Source organism: Jaculus jaculus, unplaced genomic scaffold, assembly GCF_020740685.1.
Source record: "Jaculus jaculus isolate mJacJac1 unplaced genomic scaffold, mJacJac1.mat.Y.cur mat_scaffold_36_1_2353498_arrow_ctg1, whole genome shotgun sequence".
NCBI classification, from domain to species: domain Eukaryota; kingdom Metazoa; phylum Chordata; class Mammalia; order Rodentia; family Dipodidae; genus Jaculus; species Jaculus jaculus.
In genome coordinates, this window is record NW_025423492.1 from 2,097,509 (window position 1) to 2,123,972 (window position 26,464).

The window sequence follows — 26,464 nt, forward strand, 5'->3', positions numbered from 1 at the left end:
AGCCAATTCTAGGCAAGGATAGAGGTAAGACAAGGCCGGGCAAGAGCAGACAAGGTGTAAAGCAAAGGGACTGAAGGGAAGGACAGCAAGGCAAGGCCTCATGGAAGGCCAGGCCAAGCCAGGGGTAACACAAGGCCAGGCAGGGTGGAAGGCAAGCAGGTGAGTAAAGACAGGCACTAGGTGCATTCAGGGGAAAGCAAGGAGGCTAGTTAAGGGAAGATGAGGGCCAGCCAAGGTCAGGGCAAGGCATGGTCAGGCAAGGTGGAATTCACATCAATGAAGAAGATAAGGACAGGCAGATGGCAAACCCGGACAGGCAATGGGGAATGCCAGGACAGGACAGGCAGAGGGGAAGATGAGGAAGGCAAGGCAGAGCACGCAGAAGGCAACACGGAATAGGTCATGCGTGATGGGTTGTGATTCATGCCAGGTACAATTCAAGGCAAGGAATGCAGCAAGGCTGAGAGAGACAAGGGGGGATGGGAAGGGCAAACCAAACTAGGCCTGGGGCAAGGCACAGTCGGGAAGACCCAAGGAATGCATGTTCAAATTTGGCTGGGGCAACCCATGCTGAAGCAAGGGAGATCACAGACTTCAAATGGATCAAAGATCTTGATGTAAGACTTGAATCCCATAACCACATATAAGAAAAAGTAGTGAAAATACTTCCAGATGCAGCTGTAGAGAAGGACTTCCTGAATAGGACCCCACTTGCCAGAAAAAAGGCAACTGACAAGTAGGACCTCATGCCACTTAAAAGCTTATTTTACGACTAAGGAATACTCAATATGTTGTATCATTTTGCATATGTAATCACTTCCTTTCCATTTTTAGAAGAACCTCATGGATATCAACAACACAAGGTACTATTTTCTACTCATCTTTGAATCACTAAACTGATCATTTCAGAAAAATTACATGCATTATTAATTTTCTCCTCGGAGTAATTTAGGCAACAAAGGAAATAAAACGTACACTTGGGCTTCAGAGATGGCTTAGCGGTTAAGCGCTTGCCTGTGAAGCCTAAGGACCCCGGTTCGAGGCTCGGTTCCCCAGGTCCCACGTTAGCCAGATGCACAAGGGGGTGCACGCGTCTGGAGTTCGTTTGCAGAGGCTGGAAGCCCTGGCGCTCCCATTCTCTCTCTCTCTCCCTCTATCTGTCTTTCTCTCTGTGTCTGTCACTCTCAAATAAATTAAAAAAAAAAACAAAAACGTACACTTCCCAAGGAAGGCTCACTGATGATGACCTGGAGGTTTTTCAAGATAGGTAAAGCATCACAACTATTTCACCTGCACACTTATGAATACACTTTTGATTTCTCATTGTTTTCATTTCTGCAAAAGTGCTTGATGACAATAAATATACACAGATGACAAATATTTTACACTCAATACTTGAATGTTTTATGCAATGTAAACGTCATGATTTAAAAATTGTAAACTAAGGCCAGGCATGGTGATGCATGCCTTTAATCCCAGCAGACAGATGGCAGAGATAGGAGAGTCTCCGTGAATTTGAGGCCACCCTGAGCGAACATGGTGAATTCCAGGTAAGCCGGGCTAGAGCTGGTAAAGTTGCAACCGTACTTGTGTGGCTGAGCCTTACAGGCAACTTATTTAAGCCCTGAGCCTTCTATCCAGCCCCAACAGTCTCAACATTCTCAAAAAAAAGTTTCAGAAAGTGTCCTGCTCATGCGCGGAGGACGCCGGGGGGCGGGGGGGGGGGGGGGAGGCAGGATTTGGAAGGCGGGGCTATTAGAAGGGTGGCCGCGCATGCGCACAGCTTACGGCTGCACTGTGAGGTCAGCGCAGTGGGAGGCGCGGCTGCTCCTGGTCTTTAGGTCTCTCTGGAGACGGGGCCGCGCCCAGGGCGGGACCTGCGCCTGTGGACCCAGAACCCGAGCCAGCTAGGCTGCCGCTGGATGCGGGAGAAGGAGGCTGAGCACTGGAGCCCTGCGACGTCCGTGGCCTTTGCCCTCAGGAGACACCAGATGGACGGATGGACAGGGGCTGGACACAACGGCCCTTCGTCTCCTCACAGGTGCGCGCAGCCCCCCTGGGTTGGACCAGCTGGGGCCGCCCCGTCTGTCCGCGGCCGTCCAGAGCCTCCTGGGTGAGGACCCCCAGGTTCTCTGCTGACCTGGAGGGGGCCAAGCACAGGTCTGCGTTCTTCTGTGTCCATTCAGCGCCCTGGGAAGTGAGGGCCAGGCCAGGTAAAGTGGTGAATGTCATGTGGGGACATTATTAGAGCTGGTGTTTGTGCTGTGTCCTAGGGACCTTAATGGAGCTTGCATTGTAAATGCAATAACTAGGCTCTGCCACTTCCTGATGAATATGCAGTCAGAGCCTTGGAGAAATCGGAATGCTACAGATACAAGGATAATTATTAACATAAGATTAGTTAATGGTGATATGAGATTTTTCTGTCATCATGTCAATGGTTGTAATATACCTACTGATAAAATTAATGAAGAGATTACTGTAGTTTCTGATTTATTGCACATATGGGATGGAGATACAGTTGTAAAAGTGAAATTAATGGTAAGTCTAAATATTACTGATGTTACTATAAATAAATAAGTCAAAGAGTATAATTGATATGTCATAAATAATGATGACTATTATTCATTATATATGAGTGTTAGATACAAATACTAGGGTTTATCAAGCAGGGTGTGGTGGCACATGCCTTTAATCTGAGCACTTGGGAGGCAGAGGTAGGAGGATCACCCTGAGTTCATAGTGAAATACAGCTCTGCCTAGGCTAGAGTGAAATCTTCCCTCAAAACAAAAAACAAAAAAAAAGAAACCCAAAAAAAAATGGGGGCTGGAGAGATGGCTTAGCGGTTAAGCGCTTGCCTGTGAAGCCTAAGGACCCCGGTTCGAGGCTTGGTTCCCCAGGTCCCACGTTAGCCAGATGCACAAGGGGGTGCACGTGTCTGGAGTTCGTTTGCAGAGGCTGGAAGCCCTGGCGTGCCCGTTCTCTCTCTTTTCCTCTATCTGTCTTTCTCTCTGTGTCTGTCAAATAAATAAATAAAATTTAAAAAAGAAGTACTTTAAAAAAAATGGAATTTTTCATGATTGTGTTTGATTTAATCCTCCTCAGCCACCAATAAATTTAGATAAATTGTAGGGCTTAGAGGGTATTAGTTTCTGCTGGCAATAGTTTGAACATCTGTTAGTGATATCTCTTGAGTGCTTCTGCTTTTCAGAAGTGGAATGGTGACAGGCCCAGTTTCATCAATAGTGAACATTGTGATCACGGGTATAACTTCATTGTCTGATTTATGCAAAAGTCCCTGGCCTTGAATGTTTAAAGTTGATTCAAGTGGCTGGTAAGAGGATTGAGGTGGTTGCATGTATCAGAAAATATTCCCCTGCTACTTATGTGGGGATGGAATTTTATATTATCATTAGAATTGTGGTAATTACTAACTTGTGCATTTCAAAGCCTGCTCATACAACTATAGCATGATAGCTAAGGATGGTGAATAGGGACCCTTAGATTACTGTTGTTATAGAAGACATTACTCAAATTTTTGCTGTGTGCAGGAAGGATATAAACCAACAGTTTCAGTGGATGGGCCTGCCAGCTTAGTTATCTGATTCCACTTATAGCAGACTTTGTAGTGTAGATATATTTAAGAATAGGTTCAAATCTGAACATTCTAGAAATAAAAAGTCTTAATCCTCTTTGATTTCTTCTATGAAAGTAACTCTGTTTTTGTTATTGAGGCAGAGTCTCACTGTAGCTCAGGCTGGCCTTAAACTCATGGTGACCAACCAGGTTAAACCTCCATAGTGCCAGGGCTAAATGCATGTGCCTCCATGGCCTGATTAAAGTGACTCTTTTTTTTCAAACATATTTCTGTATATAAAGGGTATTATAAAATGTTATAATAAGTATTTATATATATAATATTCAAAGTGTTAATACTAGGGGGCAGAAATTTTTTAAAATAATTCCTTCCTTAATTGAGTATATTGGAACCTTGTGTATGATGCTGAAATTCATAAAAATATAAATGACAAGATTAACATTTATTTATAAAATCTAGGATTAATGATTCTTGAATAAGGGAGTTAAAAAAGTACTTAACAAGATAGTACTAGGATATTTATAAGAATAATATTTATATATTCAACAATAAAAATAGTCTTAATGGGCCTGAAGTTCATTCTACATCAAAACCAGACACTACATCAGACATCCCTCATATCATGTAGGGCATGGTTGGTTTCTGCCAAAGACATTATAGCTAAGGATCGGTTAGGTAAAATCAGGCATGTTTAACCTGTGTATGAATTAGTGAGGACAGAGTAAATGACCCATTCAACAAGAGAACAGAGTAGGGTGATCTCTAGTGACACTTCACATGAGATTGACAGGGCTACAGCTGAAGTGATCTTGCACATGTAGAGATTGATACTGATAGAATGGAACACAGTGATAGACTTGATGTGGCCAAGATCAATACAGTTCCTAGACTGATGTCTGAAAGTGGCTGGGGCATTGGTAGTGGGATCAATAAACTAAGTACTAGAATTATAGCTAGGGTCATAACTAGTATAAATAAGAGACATAATAGGAGTTTGGGCGAAGGAATTCTTAATAAATAATTTATGGCTCAGAATATGGTTGGAGAAGCACACATGATCTGTGACAACACCGGACCCTTTTTGTAGTTGTGTGTACTTCAGTAGTTCATGTTGGTGATTGAGGCGAGGACAGATAGTGCTGTGGTATTAATTAGATCTATTCATGTCAACGAGAAGATTTGAACCTCTAAAAATTAAGCTTAAATGTTGCACAATTACTGCTTCTACCACCATAACAAGTCATGTTGTTGAGTAAGGTTCTTATAGTTACTTTCTTTTTAAAAATTTTTTTTTAATTAATTAGTTTTGTATTCAGTGAATATAGTCAAGTTGGTACCATTGTTAGGCTCGTCCATGTCCTGCCGCCTCCCTCTGGTCCCTCCTTGTTGAGGTATACGGGTTCATGCATTGTGGACTTAGCCCATAGTTATGGGTAGAAGAAATGTCTCTGCATATCATGACCCAACGTGTGGCTCTGACATTCTTTCTGCCCCTCTTCCGCAAAATTTCCCTGAGCCATGTTGGTTTCATTTTTGGTCTGCTTCGGTGATGAGGTATTGGGAGTCTCTGTGTCTCTGGATCTCTGATTTGGTAGGAGTTGATTTTTCTCTGTGTTGATCTCTTTCACCCTTCTGCTGATACCAGCTTCACCAAGAAAACAGCACCCTTGCTTGTTTTGCCAGTTATTCTTTTTTCTTTTTTGACCTTACTGTATTCTGTAAGTTTGAGAGTTAAACACACAGCCACAGAAGCTTTGCAGAAGTGAGCAGTTTTGCAGCAAACACGGATCCCCACGCGGTCATCTCTATGTGACCCTGGTGGCAGAGGTTCTGTGAGCGCAGTTAGTCTGTCCTTGCGGCCTGTCTGGTCAGCCTGAGCTTGCATCGAGCACAGCAGGGCGACCCCGGGGAACCACCCCAGCAGTGGTTGGTGAATGTTTGTGCATAGAACTGACTTGAAGGCTCACACTGCAATAGTCCTATAGACCAGACACACACTGACAGACGGAGAACATCACTTCTACTGACAAGATAATGTGTTACTTATGTTTCAAGTTTAAAACTCCAGGGCACTTTAAAAGCAGACAATACAAGGCGCTCTAATTCTAGATGCCGTAACCTATTCTAGTAGCTGCCTGAGAGTCGACAACATTGAGGGCCACTCACTGGCTTTATGACGTCGACTTCAAATGTAAAAGCACTTAGTTTACCAAAATCAACTTACATCAGTGACAGGTTACAGTAAAACATATCTTTTGAGAAAAACTTACAAAGATTACATTATGGACTTACAATAAATTCAGAAATTGTTGCTTTTAAAAGAAAAAAAATACTTTCAGATCTTCCAACACACTTTAGATGTAAATTTTGTGAATCTACTTCTTTAGATAATTCAAAACTCTCAGCAAAATATCATTTTGAAATATTTCTAAGGCCTAAAGAAACAGGTCAGTGTATCTGTGAAGTGGCTACCTTATACAAAAACTATTTGTCTCCATTAAGAACACCCATTCCATTCTAAAGCTGTCTTCCAGTAAATAACTTACACCTCACAGTGTTATACAAATATGTCATGTTTTTGGCTTTTAAATCTGTGCTACCACATTGACAATTTTTACAAAAAGTTTCAGAGGTCACAAAAAAGAAAAAAGAAAAGAAAAGAAAAGAAAAGAAAAGAAAAGAAAAGAAAAGAAAAGAAAAGAAAAGATGTGCTTGAGAGCAGCTGGCTGGAGGAAATGACCATCTACTTAGCTGGGTCCTCAGTCTCAGAAACAGTCCTCAAAGAGATGGCATACCTGGTCACCATTAATCACGGCTGAAAGAGCTCAGGCTAGATTCTCATATTTGTCTCTCTTAATACTCAGAGCCTTTTCAACTTGAACAACTCACTGCAGAAAAGCCCGCTTCTCACTGAGTCTGAATGTGGCCTTGATGTGCTTCTGGTGAGCTCAGCTACAAAACACTACAATGGACCAGGAAGGAGGGACTCTGCTCTTTCCAGGAGCGAAGCAATGATGGGTGAGTCACTAACGCTTCTGGGCAAGGCTTCCCAGCATCAGCAGAACGTTAAAGCTCTATCAAATTAGATGTGCCAGAAACAGAAGTGCTGGTAAATAATGTCCAACACATACAGCTTTACAGGGGTCTGCATGGGCGTTGCTAAGGATTTCAGGGGAGAGCTGTATTAGCCACATTCTTTAATACTGACAACAGGTAGCTCACCTGCATCTCAGTTTAAAAACACAAAAACTACTATCATCTAAACATTAAGTATCACCATAAACACAAATAAAAAGCTCAAAATATTGGACTACGGAAAAACTGAATGTGAACGCCCTCAGTACTGGGATGCTTTGATCCTGACCATCTAAAGGAGGTATTTAGGCAGTACATGAGTTCAATACTAGAAATGATGTCACTGGTTCTTATGCCCGGTCATCACACTGTATCCAGTAAGGAAAGCAAGACAGGATTGTGCCAACTCTCAACTGCTGGGCAACTTCTCCCAGCAAACGCATCAACAAAGGCTCTGTCCTGTAACTTCCCTTTCAGTATTTCCAGAGGGCCCCACAGGCTGTGGAGGAGTTCATTGAGAAGAAAGCGTGGAACGGAGCCAGGGGACCACAAACAAAACCTGTTAGCATGAAGAATGAGGTATCAAACATACTCCCACACCTCCAGAGCACGAGTGATGGCCAGGTCTTGAGAACCAAAGGTTAAAAACATACAGAACTTGAACTGACAAAATAAGACCAAGAGCCAAAAAATTAACTGCACAAACTAGAGACCCAGCAAGGTGACACCACCTTCAAGATGAAGTTTGCAATGGTCAGATTTGGTTTTAATTCCCTTTGTTTTTAGATGGCTTACATAGAAATCTTTTGTTTCTGAACTGGATATAAATCCAATCACAAACGTTCCTCAATTCCAAAGCCACATCTCTGCAGACAGAGGCTTGCTCACACCCCAACAGGACAAGCCATGCTGGGCGGGCCTCATCCTGCGCGGAGACCCCGAGTTGTCCTCCTCCACCTCAGACCCTGCGGGCTCCTGGTCTCCTTCCTGGGATCCTGGGTCTCCCACCAACTCCCGTAGGAACTTGAATTTAGACAAAATTAGATGCCATACCAAATACCAGCCGCACACCATCAGCAGCAGGAGGATGAGCAGTGTGGCCGTGAACACCAGCAAGGTCAGGCCCACGTTGTGCCACATGTTGGGCGCTGGGCGGGGGTCGTGGGCGGCAGGGCGCCCCTACCCACGCACCGCGCTCCGGGGAGCCGGGCCGGCGCTCGGACATCCCGGCGACGACCCGGTGCGCTTCCATGGCGGAGCCCGGCGTCTGGCGAGCCCCGGGCGCATCGCAGCCACTGAGCCCTCGCTTCGACTCGTGCGGGGATCCCTCGGCCCTCGGACTCGCCAGATGTCAACATGTCCCGGCCCGCAGCCGCCGCCAATTGTTCTTAGTTTCAGCTGGAGCCCTTTTGAGGTATGATGGGGTGGCTCTCTCCTTAGGATCTGCATCTATTGAAAAAGAGAAGCAGGTTCTCCAACAGAGTGTAAAGTTAGCACCAGACAAAGGAGATAACCTAGTGAATCTGGCTTACATGGGTAATGGGGATACAAACTTGAATCCCTAGGCTTCACATCCAAGTACCTTAACCACTAACCCATCTCTCTAGCCCCAAATCACAGATGTTTTGCATAGATTTTTATTGTTAGGCATAGATTCACTCTCATGTAGTAAACCTCAAATGGAGTCAGAGAGCAATCATTTACAACTCTCTCCAGACCACAAGTCATTTTAATTTGCATTTCCCTGATGGCTAAATGTGCAATGCTTTTTGAAATATTTATGCCCATTTGTATTTCTTATTTTAAGATCTCTCCATTCAGTTCCCTATCCCATTTATATTCATTGTTTGATTTTCTATTTCTTTTTCTGAGTTCTTTACATATCATAGTCAAATTTTCAATAGGATGACATTTTCTTCCATTATGTATGTTGCCTATTTTTTGTCTTTTTAAATTTTTTATTAACAATTTCCATACAAGTAGACAATATGGTCACAGCTTCCTCTCACAAACCCTTCTATTCACGTTTCCAAATATCCCTTCCACTGAATCTCTTTTCCAACAAGTCTCTCTGCTATTTTAATGTAGTAATTGTTTTCCTCTTATTATGCAGGTCTTATTCAGGTAGCATCAACCACTGTGAGGCCATGAACATTACAACCACTTTAATTCTGGAAGGCCGCATAGTAGGCAGTAGGCTCTTCAATTCTTTCTGCCATACTTTGTGCAGTGGTCCCTGAGCCTTGGAGGGTGAGGTAGAGATGTTTCATTTAGTACTGAACTACCCAGTGTCACTTCTTCTCATCATGTTGGTAAGATTTGAGTCATCCCAGTGGTCACCACCCTCTGAAAAGAAAAGTGTCTCTAACCAAAAGTGAGAGTAGCACTAATATGTGGACATAAAGGTACATATCTAGAGAGCATAAGGTAGTAAAATATATCTATTTAACCTGATAATAGTAGTAATTTTGCCTCAAGCATTTGTGTCCTTCCCAGCAGTAGATTTTTACTAAGTTTTCAGTACTAGCCATGAATTCTTTCTCTTAGAACATTTTTCAAGTCCAATTAGAGACCAGTTGGCTCACCCATAATAGATATGCCACCATTGCACCAGTTGTACATTTGCCCTGCCTGGCCAGTCATCAAGATTGCAGAGTCCACTGTTGGATAAGACCATTGATGAGTTCTCCGCCAACAAGGTGCATAGCTCTTTCCAGCATCCTGACAGCTAGTCAACAGAGAAAAGTCTTTCACGTCAGCTGCAGCTGCGTTTCTCAGTTATGTGCAGCACAGGCTTATCGAGCCTTCAGCAGTAGGATCTTGCCTCCTAATTATGGTGGGCAACCACAGACCTTGGCCATAGCCTGCTGTGCTGGCGGTGGGGGCGGGGGAGTCATCAGACACTTCCCTGGCAAAAAAAAAAAAAAAAAAAAAAAAAAAAAAAACTCACTAGAAATTATCCAACTCCAGGTACTGAAGCGTTTCTAATAGTAATCTTTGGCTCAGCACACCATGTGTACCTTCATAGGAAACTACTGACCCAACCAAATTGCTCATATATAGATGTGCTAGTGGAGAAGTAGGTTTATATATAGCTTATTCATAACCTTTTTAAATTTGTTGAGAGAGACAGAGAAAGTTGGAGAGAGAGAGAGAGAGAGAGAGAGAGAGAGAGAGAGAGAGAGGGGGAGAGACACAGTGTGAATGGGTGTGTCAGGGCTTTCAGCTACTGTGAACAAATCCAGACACATGCACCCTCTTGTGTGCATGTGCAACATTGCACAACTGAGGCACTGTATGTGGCTTTGTGGCACATGGAAATTCAAACATGAGTTCTTTGGCTTACAGGCAAATGCTTTAACCACTAAGACATCTTTCCAGCACTCAAAATATATTAAAAAATTTGATTAAGCCTTCTCCCACCCCTCCTCTCTTCCATCCCATTCCTGACTCTCTTTTCTTTCTTTCTTTTTCTTTTTTTTTCTTTTTATTTTTTTTTTTGGTTTTTCGAGGTAGGGTCTCACTCTGGCTCAGGCTGATGTGGAATTTACTATGTAGTCTCAGGGTGGCCTCGAACTCTCGGTGATCCTCCTACCTCTGCCACCCGAGTGCTGGGATTAAAGGCGTGAGTCACCACGCCCGGCTTCTCTTTTCATATTTTTAATTGAACTATTTAATATATAAGCATATTGCAAAGTGGTCATTTCCCATTGGATTAATTGTGTTCCCTCCTCAATCCCATTTCATGGAGGGCCCTCCTCAATGAGATTATCAGACAGCATTGTGGGCTCATTAATGCACCATTCAGTCTCTGTCTACAATGCCTCAAAATACATACACTTTCTCACCCTGTGGCTCTTACATTCCTTCTGCCTCTTCTGCAATGTTACCTGAGCCTTGGAGGACTTGATACAAGTCTCCTTTACTGTTAAAACCTAAGCATCCCCTGATTTTTCTGCTTTGACACATTTTGAGAATCCTCACTACCTACTCCCATATCCCAGTAGGAGGTTCTGGGCTAGCAATGAGAGCAGCACTCATACTTCATCCAACACTTCCTCTGTAATGTTTTCTGGGCCCTGTCAGATGTGATAGAGATGACTCATCTTGTGCTAAGTAATTGGCTTTCTTTTCTTGTCACACTAATAAGTCTTGGGTCTCCCCTTCATTTGTTGCCATCTGTAAAAAGCTGAGTTTGAGGGCAGAAGGGATCATAGGGTATAAATGTAGGCATTTTGTAGACTTTTGATGGGCATTACCTCTCCTTTTAGCCAAAGTACAGTGGGAGCTTTCCTCTATGGTCTCTAAATTTCTAAGCTATAGGCTCTAACTTGACTCTTAATTCAAGTATAAACTCCCTTACACTGATCTGTCCTCATATCCAGTCAGAGAGCAGTTGATTACCCCCATAGCCTCTGTGCCAATTTTACACTAGTGTATACATTTTGTCTTAGCAAGATGATTTTGTACTTTATAGGATTCATTACTTGTTCACACTATTTAGTGACTTTTATCCATTCAGTTCACATAACTGTAGCCTATGTTGTCTTAAGCAACAGGCCTTTCTGGTGGGTAACCCAAGCACTTTTCCAATGGTCAAAATTACTTTTGTGGCCTCATGGGCCTCCCTGACTAATAGTTCCCTGTGTGGAGTAATCTCATTTTGGCACTGGTATTTACCAGCAAGATTCTGTGCTTTTAGGGACTTGTGCCCAAACTATCCCTGTCATTTTTTAAAGAACATTCTTTTACTTTTCTGAGGAAGGTTTCATCATTAGTTTTGTAGATTTCTTCTTCTTCCCTTCTTTACCCATTCCCCTCCATGTTCACCCAACCCTTTTGTATTCTGTCCTTTTAATTGCCTCCCTAGTTTTGTACTCCTTTGGTGGTTTGATTCAGGTGTCCCCCATAAACTTAGGTGTTGTGAATGCTAGCTCCCCAGCTGATAGATATTTGGGAATTAATGCCTCTTGGAGGGAGTGTATTGTTGGGGGCGGGCTTATGGGCTTTATAGCTAGTTTCCCCATGCCAGTGTTTGGCACACCCTCCTGTTACTGTGGTCTACCTTATCTTGGCCAGGGGGTGATGTCCACCCTCTGCTCATGCCATCATTTTCCCCTGCCATCGTGGAGCTTCAGCTTGAGCCTGTAAGCCCAAATAAATCTCATTTTCCCAGAAGCTGCTCTTGTTTGGGTGATTTCTACCAGCAATGTGAACCCAGACTGCAACAGTAAAGTGGTACCGAGGAGTGGGATTGCTGCCAGACACCTGACTATGTGGCTTTGGCCTTTTGGAGCTGATTTTCAAGAGGAACATGGAAGGAGTTGAAACCTTGGCCTAAGAGATGCCTTGCAGTGCTGTAAGTACAGCTTGATGGACTAATCTGGTCAGAGCTCAAAGACCCGAAGGCAGTAAGAACTATGGACTGTGAGGTTTGGCTTATGAGGGTGAGAAAGAGCTTTGCTTGGACTGGGCTAGCAGTCTGTGTGAGAAGTTTGCACTTATGCCCATGTCCTGAGAAGTTGTGCAGGGTTGCTTTGCATAGAAATGAACTGGTGTATGCAGAGGGATATGGCACAGAAAGAAAAATCTTTGGGTGAACTGTTGCCCGTTCAGCTGCAACTGAAAGATTACAACCTTTGAGAGTAGGCTAGCTGACCTGCGCTGGGGTAACAAGAAGAATGCAGACTCTTGAAAGGGCCTGAGTGCTCAAGGAGTGTCCTGTTCTTCAAAGTCTGCTTTATTACCCCCTGGATTAACAAATTGGCACCCCACCTGGTATTGTGGAGTATAAGAAATGCTGGAAAGAGGGTCATTGAGTTTGCAACATGGTCTTGTGTTTTGGAAATGGCCATGGGCAGTGTGAAGCAGGTTTGCTGGTTGCCTGCATAGAGACCCCATGGGGCCATGAGGATGAACCGTGGCTTGTATGTGGAGACTCAGTGGAGATGCCGGGACCATGAGATGGCTGCCGAGGAGAGCTGCCGGCCCCGATGAAGTTTCCCAGGACTGTGAGTAGCCTAGCTGGAGGGGCAGAATTGGAATGCCAGAGACTTGTTGCTGGTTAGAATTATTGGACTTAAAGATTTGTCACTGGCTAGAGTTGCTGGACTTGAAGGTACAGAGTTTGATGTTTACCCTGGTTGTTTTAAATCTTGTATTGGTTGAATGTTTCTTTGCTATTCTCAATGCCATCTACTGCAGTGTGAATATTTATTCTGTGCCATTATGGGTTTTTTGAGGTTATTTTTTTGGTATTATGGTTCAGTTAAAAGATCTTGGACTATGGAGATGTATGAACATCATTGGGATTGATAAAAACTATGGGGACTTTTAAAGTCAGAATGAATGCATTGTATTTTACATCATGTGTGGATATCAGTTTATAGGGGCCAGGGGCAGAACATGGTGGTTTGATTCAGGTGTCCCCCATAAACTTAAGTGTTGTGAATGCTAGCTCCCCAGCTGATGGAGATTTGGGAATTAATGCCTCCTGGAGGGAGTGTATTGTTGGGGGCGGCATTATGGGCTTTATAGCCAGTTTCCCCATGCCAGTGTTTGGCACACCCTCCTGTTGTTGTGGTCCACCTTATGTTGACCAGGGGTGATGTTCACCCTCTTCTCATGCCATTGTTTTTCCCTGCCATCATGGAGCTTCCCCTCGAGCCTGTAAGCCAAAATAAATCTCTTTTTCCCAGAAGCTCCTCTTGATTTCTACCAGCAATGTGAACCCGGACTGCAACAACTCCTCTGATCCCTCCCTGCTTTTTCTCTTTTCAACCTTTATTCTAGCTTCCTTACCACTATTACTGAAGTTTACTACAACTTATAAGTAAACGAAAAGTTTCCATGTTAGGATCTGCATATAAGCAAGAACATGGGACATATTTCTTTCTAAGCCTATGTAACCTTACTTAGTAGAACTTTTTCAAGATCCTTCTATTTTATTGCCAATATTATAAGTTCTTTTTTCTTACCACTGAGTACAACTCTATGGTGTATATGTACCACATCTTCATTATCTAATCATCAGCTGATAGGCATCTGGGCTGATTTTATTTCCTAGGTTTTGTGACTAGAATAACAACAAACATGGTCAATTGGGAGTCTCTATGGGAACGACTAAAGTATTTTGGATATGTGTTTCCTGGAGGCAACAAATGGCAGGATCCTGCCTTTTAATCCAGTCTGCAAACCTGTGTATTTTGAATGGTACATTGAGGTCATTGATATTAAGAGTTATTATTGAAGGGTGTTCATTTATTCTCGCCATTCTTCTTATTTTGTAGTTTCTCCTTTTACTCATTTGTTTTAAGTGTTATTTGAGTGTGGTTTATTTTTTTTCTATTCCTCCTGTGTGTGTTTTGCTTTCTCTTCAGCATTAAGAATTCCTTCAAGTATTTTCTGTAGAACTGGTTTAGTTGTCATAAATTCCTTTAGCCTGTTTTTGTTGTGGAATGTCCTTATTACTCCATCAGTTTAGATAGATAACTTTGCAGGATAAAGTAGTCTTGGTTGACAGTTGTTATCTTTCAGAACTTGGAATACATTATTCCAAGCCCTTCTGGATTTAAAGTTTGTGTATTGAGTAATCTGCAGTTATTCCAATGGTCTTGCCTTTGTAGGTGATTTGCTTTTTCTCTCTAACTGCTTTCAATATATTTTCTTTGGTTTGTGTGTTAAGTAATTTAATCAAAACATGGCAAGGAGAACTTCTTTCCAGGCTTGGTGTTCTAAAAGCACCTTGTATCTGCATTGGCATTTTTTCCCCCCAATTTGGGGAAAATTTCCTATGATTTTGTTGAAAACACCTACTAAGCCTCTGGATTGCAATTCTTCTCCTTCTGTTATATCCTGAATTCTTATGTTTGATCTTTTCATAGTGTCCCAGATATCTTGAAATTCCCATTCATAACTCCCTATTAGCTTGTTTTTCTCTTTGTTGAACTGTATTAGATCTGCTACCTGGTCTAGTTTAGATATTTTATTCTCTCCTTCATCCCTTCTACTGGTGAGACTTTGCCAGAGTTTTTTATTTCATTGACTGTATTCTTCAGAGCCAGGATTTCAGCCTAATTTTTTTTCAGTATTTTTATTTCCTTACCCATGTCTTATAATGACCTCTTTATTTCATTAAGCTGGTTTCCTGTGTTCTCTTTCAGAAGTTTGTTTTCTTCTTTAATTCCTTTGTTTTCTTCTTTGATTCCCTTCATTTCTTCTCTGATTTCTTTGAGCATAGATACCACAATTTTCTTGAAATCTTTGTCAAGCATTTCATCTAAAATAGTCTCATTGGTGATCATTTGTGATGAATTTATAGTTTGTGGTGAGACTGTATTGTCTTGATTCTTTGACTTTCTTGTATTATATTGTAGTGACTTTTGCATACTGAATTGATTTGACACTTAGGTTTTGTACTTATCTGCAGTGTTCCCAGACATGGCAATCCACCTCTATATATCCTCAGGTGCCGTGGTCCAGCCCTGGCTTGAAGGAGGGTCCCCGAAGAAAGGTGTGAAAGGGAGCTGTGAAATAATGACTCGAAGTCAAGTTGTGGTGCAAGCTGACCGGCTAATGCTGAAGGCAGCTGAGTTTTTCTATCTTTTTCTCTCTGCCTCCTTTTTTTGTTTTAATTTTTTTTTATTTTTCTCTTTCTATTTTTCTATTTTTTCTTTTTCTATTTTTATGTCTTTTTTTCTGTTTTTCCCTGTTTCTATACTTCCATGTTTCTATATTTCTCTGCTTCTCTGCTGCCACAGCTCTTAGTCTCAGTCTTTTATTTTCTGATCACATCATGCAAGAACAAACTTCAAGAAAGGTACAATTTCACAGAATTCATAGAAACTTTTTGTTATTCCTTATCATAAAACAATCCCATAACTATTCACCTCAAGTAAAGTCATCAGGCTCCTGTAATGATTAACTGTTTTCACATTTTCCCCATGTATGGGCGGTCAAACAGTTGTGATTTCCTGGACTTCTACTTTCAATTACTCTATTAAAGGTGAGAGATAAAACAACCCCAAATGGGGCTTCCCATCATGTATCAATGATCCAGCAGATCCATTTATCCTTTAATTATTTATTTTGAATTTTCCTTTTCACGTCCCTCCAATACTTAGACTTTGTTCCCCCAATTGAACTATTTCTGACTTTGGTTGTTTTTCTGTAAGGATTCCTGGTAAAGAGTCAATTGCAATTGTCACCATTTAGAAAAATTAGTCATATAACAATGTTTACATTGTTCCAGGAAGTTCATTGTTTCCTCCTAAGTGTACTGTACTCCATGCCTGACTTTCTTTAAGGCCTTTAAAGAAAACATTTATCTTTGACCCATTTTCTTGTTTTTCCAATTCTATGCCAGAGCCTCTTTCAGATACATTGACCAACACTTTACCAACACCAATTTTTACTGGAAAAGTAAATTTAGAGATTGGGACACCAACTGAAAGACAGAGAAAGACAAACATTATACAGAAAACCACATATTTCTGTAGCATAGAGAGCCAAAGATTTTTCTATAGAGGGGCCACATTGAACTTCAAGGAAGAGCCAGCTAGGCTGGAACTATGTCAAGCAGCTCTTCAGCACTCGATTCCTCATGGTCCTGAAATGGCATGCTTGCCATCTCCGGCACTCAGGATATGAGTTCAAGGTGCCAGATGTAGCTCTTGTCCCCCAGTCAAGTCAGAGAAGTAGTCCTATGGTGGAATAATTTACTTGCAAATTCTAATCTTCAACTGAGTAAAATACACAATCAATAAAAATGAGCACAAAGTATGCAATTGTTGGGACTAAAACAGATAGTCCTATAAAGTCAAAATCCCTAAGAGTGTGTGCTGTTCTACACTCTTAGTCTTGTCAGCTGGGTGGTAGAGAGGTCTGTTCTGAGTTAATTTCCAGGTCAATCTGGATCTGGACCAGACCCTGCCCCCAGTAATGGCAGAAGCAGGAAACAAGAAACAAAGGATATATATATATATATATCCTCATATATATATATATATATATAATCTCAAAGGTGACAATATTCAACTACCAAATACATGTTATTTGAAAATGGTATAGCCAACAAAGACTATATACCCCATAACCTGCCCTAACAAGAAAAGAGAAATTAGCTTTTGCAGTGCAGACCTGTTTTTATTTTATTTATTTCTTTATTTTTGTCGGCCTCATTACCTTCTGGGGTGGCTTCCAGTGTCACTAATGCTGAGTGCCCACCTAGATCCCTCCGTGTTGTGCTGTGTGTGCAGCTGTACCTCTGATGGGCTCTGCTGGTTGCGCTGCCACTGGGGGCTGAATGCTGGAGGTTTAGGATCTGATGGTGGGGCATGGGAGTGTTCAGACTTCTGGAGTTGTTCGCATATTTGCTCTTTAGTTGAGCTCAGCTGTCTTTTCTTCAGATTTCTTAACTTGGCAAGAAGGCTAATGAAGTTGAAAAACCTGTTTCCTGGTCTCTGCTCCTGCTGCCTGGCGTGCCTGGTGGGACAGTGCTGGGTGTTGCACAGATCACAGGTTGCAAGCACCTCAGTGGGATTCTGGCCGTTTTCCTCCTTTCTGGTGGGTCTTGGTCTCCCCGGCTTCTCCGCTGTGTCTTAAAATAACCTATACTCCTTCACTTTTCAGAAGAAGACTGTATTTTTCTGGGGTTTTTCTTAAATCCCTCCCTAGGTTGGTTTGGTGTGGCTCCTATGCTGCCATCTTACCTGGAAGTCCATGAAAAACAACCACCCATTTTTTGATTCTCATTTGTTTTATTCAGTCTTCTACTCAGTTCTTCTTGATCCTGCTGCATTTTACTCAGCTGTCTGTTAAGGTGTATTTGCTGTTTCTCTTTCATTTCATTCATCCATTTGTTCATGGCTTCATTAAACTTGTCAAGTATGCTTATGGTAATTGCCCTTTTGAATTCTTTGGAGATTTTTCTAAGTAGTTATTAAATTTTTGTTACTTTTTTATTTATTTGATGTGGAGGCAGTGGATACTGGGAACATCAGGGCTTCTAGCCATTGGGAAAAAAAAATTCTAGAAACATACACCACTTTGTCCATGTGGTGTACATGGGTCCTAGTGAGAGTTCCACTATGGGACTAGGCTTTCTTATTGGGCGTATCTTGCCTTGGTTTCTTGTGCAAACTTGTTTTGCACTGAGTTTTGCTCATCTACAGATAGTTCTTTGTCTTGCTGACAATTCAACAACTCTTGCATAGCCCATGTTTCATGGCCTGGGGAGTCTTGATTTGGGTGAGTGTGGGTTTATGGTCAGTCCACATGTCTGGGAAGAACACACTGGAACATGAGCAGAGTTTTATTAATGTGCAGTCTCCATGAAGATCCAGACTAGGGAAAGTGACTGGCTTTGGATTCCCTACATAGGGCAGAGCTCTTGTGCAGTGCTAATGGGCCTGACCCCCTGTCTCAGTGTGCACAAGTTGGGGTTGTACACATGAGACTGAGTGTGCACATAAGTGTAGCACACTGACCTGGACCCTGGGTCATCTTATCAGTGCCCTGGGCTGGTGACTGCAGTGAGCACCAGTCAAGGGTGGTACAGAATTGAAGGCATGGGGTGAATCAGTGCCAAATTTGACTGATTCTCAATCTGAGTGTATGGGGGTCAGGGTTGTACCCCAGGGATTAAATGGACCCAGGAAGGGGAGCACTCACCTGGTCCATGAGTAGACTGGTTAATGGCCAGGGTTATGGAATGTGCTGGAGAGTGTGACCATCTCTGGTGGCCCTTCTCTGGCAGCACAGAGAGGCAGGCCAGGCAGTGAGGTAAATATCAAATGGGCAGCATGCCACCTATGAACTTGCATGATGGTTCCTTAGTTGTAAAATAGCTGTTAAATCTCATGAGGTCCTATTTGTCAGTTGCCTTCTTTCCTGGTCAACTGGGGTCCTATTCAGAATGTCCTTCTCTAGAGCTGCATCTGGAAGTATTTTTTTTTCTATATATATTTATGAGATTAAGCTCTTACATCAAGGTCTTTGGTCCATTTGAAGTCTGTGATCTCCCTTGCTTCAGCATGGGTTACCCTGGCCAAATTTGAACATGTATTCCTTCTGAACTTTCTGGATCATGCCTTGCCCCAGGCTTGGTCTGGTTTGCTCTTCCTGACTCCCCTTGTCTCTCTTGGCCTTGCTGTCTTCCTTGCCTTGAATTGTTCCTGGCCCTAAATCACAGCCCATCATGCATGACCTGTCCTGTTCTTCCCCTTTGCTTTCTGCCTGCTCTGCCTTGCCATCTTCATTATCTTCCCTTCTGCCTGTCCTGCCCTGGCATTCTCTATTGCCTGTCCTGGCTTACCATCTGCCTAGCCTGCTCTTGAGTCCTCACCCTGGCCTAGCCTGGCTTTATTTTCTCCATTGCTATGAGTTCCATCTTGCCTGACCATGCCTGCCCCGACCTCACCTGGCCCTCATCAACCCTTAACTAGGCTTCTTAAATTCTCCTGAACATGCCTTCTGCCTGTCTTCACTCACCTGCTTGCCTTCCACCTTGCCAGACCTTGTTATCCCTTGCTAGGCCTGGCTTTCCCTGAGGGCTTGCCTTGCTGTCCTTCCCTTCAGTCCCTTTGCCTTACACCTTGCCTGCTTTTGCCTGGCCTTGTGTTACCTCTATCCTTGCCTGGACTTGGCTTCCTCCTGTCCTTCCCTGTTGTGACTTGCCACTTGGCCTTACCTCTTACTTATCCTAGCTTTTCAACTGCCCTTTCCCCTTAGGCCTTGTTTTCCCCTTGCCTTGGTGATCTTGTGTTACCATACTCTTCTTTTGCACTTGACTGGCTCCTGGCCTGGCCTGTCTTGGCTTCTCTTCCCTTTCGCTTACCTGGCCTTGCCTGGAATAACATTCAGCCTGGCCTGACCTTGCCTTCCTCCCTTCCTTGCCTGGCCATGCCTTCCCCTTGCTGGCCTCGTCTTCCCCAGCCCTACCCTGCCTTCTCCTCTTACTCTCCCTTGGGTCTGTGTTGCCTTACCTCTGCCTTCTGTCTAGACTTCATTCTCTCAGCATTCCACATTGCATGGTCTTGGGACCTCTGTTTCTGTGCTTTGTCTCAAGTGTGGCCTTGTCTTCTCCTGAATGGATTTGCCTTCTGCCTCCCATTTCTTGTCTGGCCTGTTCTCCTGTCCCTTCATCTTTGCACTTGCCCATCCTTCTCCCTTGTCTGACCATGCCTTCCTCCTGTCTTTCTCAGGCCTCCTTCCACCTGCCCTTGCCTTCCCTTTGGCTTGGTTCAGCCTTGGTTCCCCCTGTCCTGTCCTGGATTCTCCCTTGCCTTCCCTTTGGCCTGGCTTTTTCTGGCCCATGTTTTGATTTTCTCCTTCCTTGTTGAGCTTCTTGCCTACCTTCCTCCTTGCCTGTTCTTGCTTGGCCTTCTCTTCTCCCTAGCCATGTCCAGCATTTCTTTCCCCCTCTTGTTGCATTTCACCTGTCCTGGTCTTGCATTCTCAGGTCCTAGAATGACCTTGTTTTCACTCTTTCCTGGCACTCCATATTACCTGGCTGGAGTTTGCCTGACATTCTTTGCTTTCCCTCTTGCCTGGTCTCTCCTTTCCATCCCATGGATTGGCCTGGCCTGGTGTTCACACTGACTGGGCCTGGCCTTGCCTGTTCTTTTGCTCCCTCCTTTGTCAGACCTAGCTTGCCTTCTTTTTGTCTGGTTTGGCCCATCCTTCTCCCTTCCCATGTCTGGCTTTGTTTTTGTTTTACCCTGTCCATTGTCCCTGGCCTTGGCCAGTTCTCACTTTTGCTTTACCTGGCAGTTACCTTTCCTATAAGTTTGCTTTCCTGTGACCTTGCCTTCTTACTTCCTGTCTAATGAGTTTGTATCTCAGTACATAGTTGAATTCTCTTAGCCTTTTTTATTTTTATTTTTTTACGATAGGGTGTCACGGTAGCCCAGGATGTCCTATAACTCACTCTGTCACCAAGGCTGAGCTCAAACAGTGATTCTCCTGCCTCAGCCTGCATACTGTTGGGTTTAAAGGTGTGAGCCTGCTGCCTGGATAATAACTGATATTACCTCCTTCTTTCCAGGACATGAGTTACTGCCCCTGCTTAAAGCTGTGGAGCCCTCTGCACCTGACATTTCAGAGGCTGTCTCTGCAGCAAGTGGAGTGATTGGGTGCAGAGAGGGGATTGGCTAAGAGGTATGTCTACAAGAGGTAAGGTGCACATCATATGCACACAGTGAAGAAAGCAGGGGTCTCCCTGCACCCACAATTCAGAGGTTTCTGTCTTCAGAAACAAAAGCAGCAGCTTATGTGTTTCCCAACTCTCAGGGAGCCTCAGCACTACTTGTTTGCTGGGGCATTGGGCAGTGTGGGTGGGGAGCCCATCCCTTCCTAGAGCAGGAGACTGAGATAGTCTGAGTTCTAGCTTAACCCCTCACCAGAAGACAGAGTGACACGTGAGAATGTGACCTAAAGATAAGTTAGTTGCTCCTCACAGGTAAGTACTCCGGATGAACATGGTGTCCTCTGCTGGTGAGGCCACACTCCACCCTTGCAAGCTATCTGTCTTCCAGCACCTTCCCCTGTGTGTCCAGCATCCACAAAGTTTTTCTGTGGAGCCGGTCTCCTGCTGCAGAGCATGTCCATGTGGAATGGTTGTAGTGGTCACCTCCTGGGTCCTGATAATCTGGCCTGTTCTTGCATAGACCAAGACCATTGGTAACTTTTTGTAAACCTAAGCCCACTAAGTACAATCTGTTCAGGTTCTGTTGATCCATTTCCTTGTCAGTTCTTGGCCATGTAAGTCTTCCAGAGGTCTGCAGGGAATCAGCTTCAGTAGCATGCAATTTGAATTCCTATAATCATTAATAATGGTGAACATCTGTGTTTCATTTTACTTTTTTTTGTTTGTTTGTTTTTTCAAGGTAGAGTCTCACTCTAGCCCAGGCTGACCTGGAATTCACTATGGAGTCTCAGGGTGGCCTCAAACTCACAACAATCCTCCTATCTCTGCCTCTGAAGTGCTGGGATTAAAGGCATGCACCACGATGCCCGGCTTCATTTTAAATTTTTGAGGGAGTACTTTGAGGTTAATCAGGCAATTATTTAGTGGTTGTAGGTTCTCTTTTCCTGAATGCCATCTACCCTTTCCTAACACTTGCATTTGCTTGGATTTGTCTTACTTTTTTGTGGCTGTTCTTTGTAGATGTGAATTCTGAGTTGTGGATGACTTCTCTGAGAATGTTGAGGAGATTCCCTTGGGAAATAGTGGTCTATGCAAGTCCCAAAATTACTATTGCTTTGTAATGATGTTGGGTGAATGGGAGATCAATTCCGCTTGCCACTTTCGAGGTGTTTGATCCTTATTACTTTTTTCTGAAACTGCCTACCTGGTTCTGCTTTACACCCTGCCTTCCTTTGGCCTGGCTAGGCATGGCCTTGTCCACTGCTCACATGGCCGTGCTTTGCCCTAACCTTCATTCCCTCATGTTTCACCTAACCTTGTCTTCCTCTAAGTCTGCATTTCCTCCCTCCACTAGCCTTCTTCCTGATTTTGTCTTCATGTACATGGAATAGCCTTCCACCTTACCTGGCCTTGTCCCTCCCTTATATTCCTTCAGAAGCTGAGTTTCAGATTCCATCTGGGTATTCACTGAGTGCTGGCAAATTGAACCTAAGCATCAGGTTTTGCAAGCAAGTGCATTTCATTTCCCCAGCCTCTGTTTTAAGCAGGGTCTTAACCTGTACATCAAGATGACATGTAACTCATGGTGTAGGTTAGATTAGCCTCACAGCTGTGGCAATATTCACAGCCCAGGCTCCTGTGTCATGGGTTTACAAGCTTGATCTAACATGCCCCATTTACTCTATCTCTTTTGGTCCTGTATGTATATGAAGATAAGTTTGATATTGTCACTAGATGCTAAAATTATTTTGATATCTTCTCTGGCTCTTGGAGGCATGTAGCAATGCCTGTTATCATTTTTATTTGTGACACCTTGCTGGGGCAGTGACTGGATAGTCCATGGTAAGAAATCAGGATACTAATGAGTTTATCCTTTCTGTGCAGGATAATCAACAACAAAGTATTATGGAGACCTAAGTACCAGTACTAATGTGACTGATAAGGGCCAATAGCAATTGTAAAAGAAGCTTATATTAGTTGGTGAAAAAAAAAAAACTGTTGAAATTTTTTTAAGAAATATTGTTAGACTACAGACTATCCTGAGATAAATTGTTTGAATGTCTGAATCTTTTTCACAGTTTTGAACATGTGAATTGTATGTAGTAAAAGACACTCAAACAATTTATAGTGACAATTCTTCCATTTTATTGACACTAATTTACATTGTACATTTTAATTCTACTTTCCTTACATTTATTTGTCTGTGTTTTATAACTTATTTTTGAACAGTTAGATATTTAAAAGTTTTCCCTTTCTTATTTTCCATTTAAGTATATAGAGCCATAAGAGCTAAGTTAAAAGAATTATGGATATTAAATAATTTTTTGTTTTCTGACATGAAATACATTTCTACAATATATATTTTTAATTTTTTTATTAATTAGGTTTGTATTCACTAAATACAGTCAGTTTGGTACCATTATTAGGCCCATCTGTGACCTACCCCCTCACCTTGGCCCCTCCTGGTTGAGGTATATAGGTCATGCATTCTGAAGTTAGCCCACAGTTATGGGTAGGATAAATGTCTCTGCATATCATGACCCAACATGTGGCTCTGACATTCTTTCTGTCCCATCTTCCGCAAAATTTCCCTGAGCAATGTTGGTTTCATTTGTGGTCTGCTTCAGTGATGAGATGTTGGGGGCCTCTGGGTCTCTGACTCTCTGATTTGGTAGGAGTTCATTTTTCTCTGTGTTGATCTCCTTCACCCTTGTGCTGGTACCTGGTTCACCAAGAAAACAGCACCCTTGCTTGTTTTGCCAGTTGTTCTTAGTTTCAGCCGGGGTCCTTTTGAGGTATGGTGGGGTGGCTGTCTCCTTAGGGTCTACATGTGTCTGAAAAAGAGAAGCAGATTCTCCAATGGAGAGTAAGTTAGCACCAGGACAAATGAGATAACCCTTACTTTTTTTTAATAGAGAATTTATTTTTTAAATTAATAAATTTATTTATTTTAAAAGGTAAAACTTTCTTCTTGTATGTCAGGTAGTTGCTATAGCAATAGAAAGCTGACTAGCACATGCCCCAAGAGGAGTCTCCTTCTGTGAGAGAGATCTTACCAAGAATTAGGAATCTGGGGTTCCTATGAAACACTGGTTTAGTATTCTAAATTATTTGTTGTTTTCAAATTATTATTACACTTATTTTCTACAGACTGTGTGTTAAGTCTGGAGATTTGTTAGCGATTCCTTGAGATGTCAAGGAAATGGTGGTGGGGAGAATGGGTAGATTTCATGACACCCTTTAATTTTCTGGAGAATGTGGGTGAAGGAAAATTGACAAAGTTCTTTATAAAACTAACCTGATCCATGGTGACCATAGTTGATTATGCAGAGAATGATTTAGAACCTCAGCAGTGAGCGCTACCATTATGGCCTTCATTCTGCTGCTTTTGGGTTTTTTGTATTCAGCAAATACAGGCAGTTTTGGTACCATTATTAGGCTCATCTGTGACCTGCCCCTCCCTATTAGCCCCTCCTTGTTGAGGTATATGGGTCATGCATTGTGGAGTTAGCCCACAGTTATTGGTATGATAAGTGTCTCTGCATATCATGACTCAACATGTGGCTCTGACATTCTTTCCGCCCCCTCTTCTGCAAAATTTCCCTGAGCCATGTTGGGTTCATTTTTGGTCTGCTTCAGTGATGAGGTGTTGGGGGCCTCTGAGGTTCTGGATCTCTAATTTGGTAGGAGTTGATTTTTCTCTGTGTTGGTCTCCTTCCCCCTTGGCTGGTATCTGATTCATCAGGAAAACAGCACCCTTCTTTTTTTTTGCCAATTTTCCTTAGTTTCAGCTGGGGCCCTTTTGAGGTATGATGGAGTGGCTCTCTCCTTAGGATCTACATCAACCAGAAAAAGAGAAGCACATTCTCCAATGGAGAGTAAATTAGCACCAGGACAAATGAGATAACCCTTACTTTTTCTAGAGAATTTAATAGGTGTTGGCCCTCTTGTAGCCCATGATTAATGGTAGCTTGATAATGGAGAGTGGGCTTATGTTTGGATATGGTTCTGACTTGTTTCCCAGATCCAGCTATGGGTCCCATACCACTCATGGGATCAGTTAGCCAAATCAAGAGCAGCTGGTTCCCCACCATGGCTGTGTGCCACTATTGCACTTGTGTGAGCATCACAACAGGTTATTTGCTGCTAAGTAGGTTAGACCATGAGTTGCTTGGACAGATATTGATAATTTTTTTGCCAGTCACCCATGTAGCACCTTCTGGCACTAGACATGCTGAGTGTCTGGGGACTGATTCTCTCCCAGCTTCCAGCCATGCCATTCCATTTTACGTGTCGACCACATAAGGTGTCTTCAGCAGTAGGGTGTTACCACTAATCTTTGGTGGGTCATCAAGTACTTGTTCTGAAATCTATCTTTCTTTTAGGAAAACTTGCAGGTCTCTCTGATCAAAAGCTCATTGTGGATGATAGCCACATGCTGGTACTGGGAATTACAGGTCAGTGGCCACTAAGAAAAGGAAGAAAAAAAGATAACTAATATACGAGAGTTAGAGAGAAGAGAGAGTGAGTGTGGGAGAGAGAGAGAGAGGGAGAGGGAGGGAGGGAAACTGTAGAAGATTAAGGTCAGCCTTCATCATACCATCTCCAGTGTCTTGTGGCTCAGGTGTTCCCTCTAAGGGTATGGTGAAGGTTCAGCTATTTGTTCTGCCTTTTAGGAAGTAGAATTTTATAGTACCATTGTTGTTTGGGTCTAGATTTGTGTTTCCCATCCCTCTGTTGCCCTCCCCTCCCTTGGCTCCCTCCCCACTCATCCTATTGTGTACTCCAGGAGATGATTACTGGGTATGTAAGGCATCTTGGTTAGATTCAGGTTAGGTGCTATAGATGAGTGAGACTATGTGTTGATTTTTTTTTTTTTTTTTTTTGGATTGTGTAAGTTCACTGAGAATGATCTGTTCCAGGTTCAACCATTTTTCCTCAAATTTCATTATGTCATTTTTTTCTTACTGCTATATACAATTCCATTGTGTAGATATACCACATCTTGTTTATCCATTCTTCTAGTGATGGACACCTGGAGTGATTCCAGCTCTTAGTTATTACAAATTGAGCTTATATAAAATGGTTGAGCAAATCTCTCTTGCCTGTGGTTGGAAGGTTTTAGGGTAGATGCCCAGTAAGGGAATAACTGGGTCTGATGGTATCTCTATAGTCGGTTCTTTCAGGAGTCTCCATATTGCTTTCCAAAGTGGTTATACCATATGCATATGCATATGGTTATCCAGTTTGTCCAGCACCATTTGTTGAAGCTGTCTTTTTTCCAGCTTATATTTTTCAGGCCTTTGTCGAATATCAAGTAGCTATAGTTGCTTGACCCAAAGTCCGGGTCCTCAAGTCTATTCTATTGGTCTATACTCCTGTTTTTATGCCAGTACCATGCTGTTTTTATTACTATGGCTTTGTAATATAGCTCTAGATGAGGTATGGTATTGCCACCAGAGGTATTTCTTTTGCTGAGGATATGTTTGTATATGTGAGGCCTTCTGCCTTTCCATATAAAATTGGAGATCATTTTTTCTATCTCTGTGAAAAACAGTGTAGGGCTTTTAATTGGTAAATAGGCCGGTAGTTTTCTTTTCTTGTGGCATCTCTGCCTGGTTTTGGATTTTGGGTGATACTAGCT

The 26,464-nt window shown here is 42.8% G+C and overlaps 1 long non-coding RNA gene across 2 annotated transcripts in view; it reads left to right on the forward strand.

Moving 5' to 3' along the window:
• The first annotated feature begins 1,869 nt into the window (after positions 1-1,869).
• The window catches only part of LOC123457330, a 45,594-nt gene continuing 20,999 nt past the window's right edge, over positions 1,870-26,464 (forward strand). The window contains exon 1 of one of the 2 annotated variants that reach the window (XR_006634998.1): positions 1,870-2,041. This is a non-coding gene — a long non-coding RNA (uncharacterized LOC123457330). Of the gene's footprint in view, positions 2,042-2,122; positions 2,214-26,464 lie in introns of those variants that run through there. The other variant, XR_006634997.1, reaches the window with a different exon arrangement.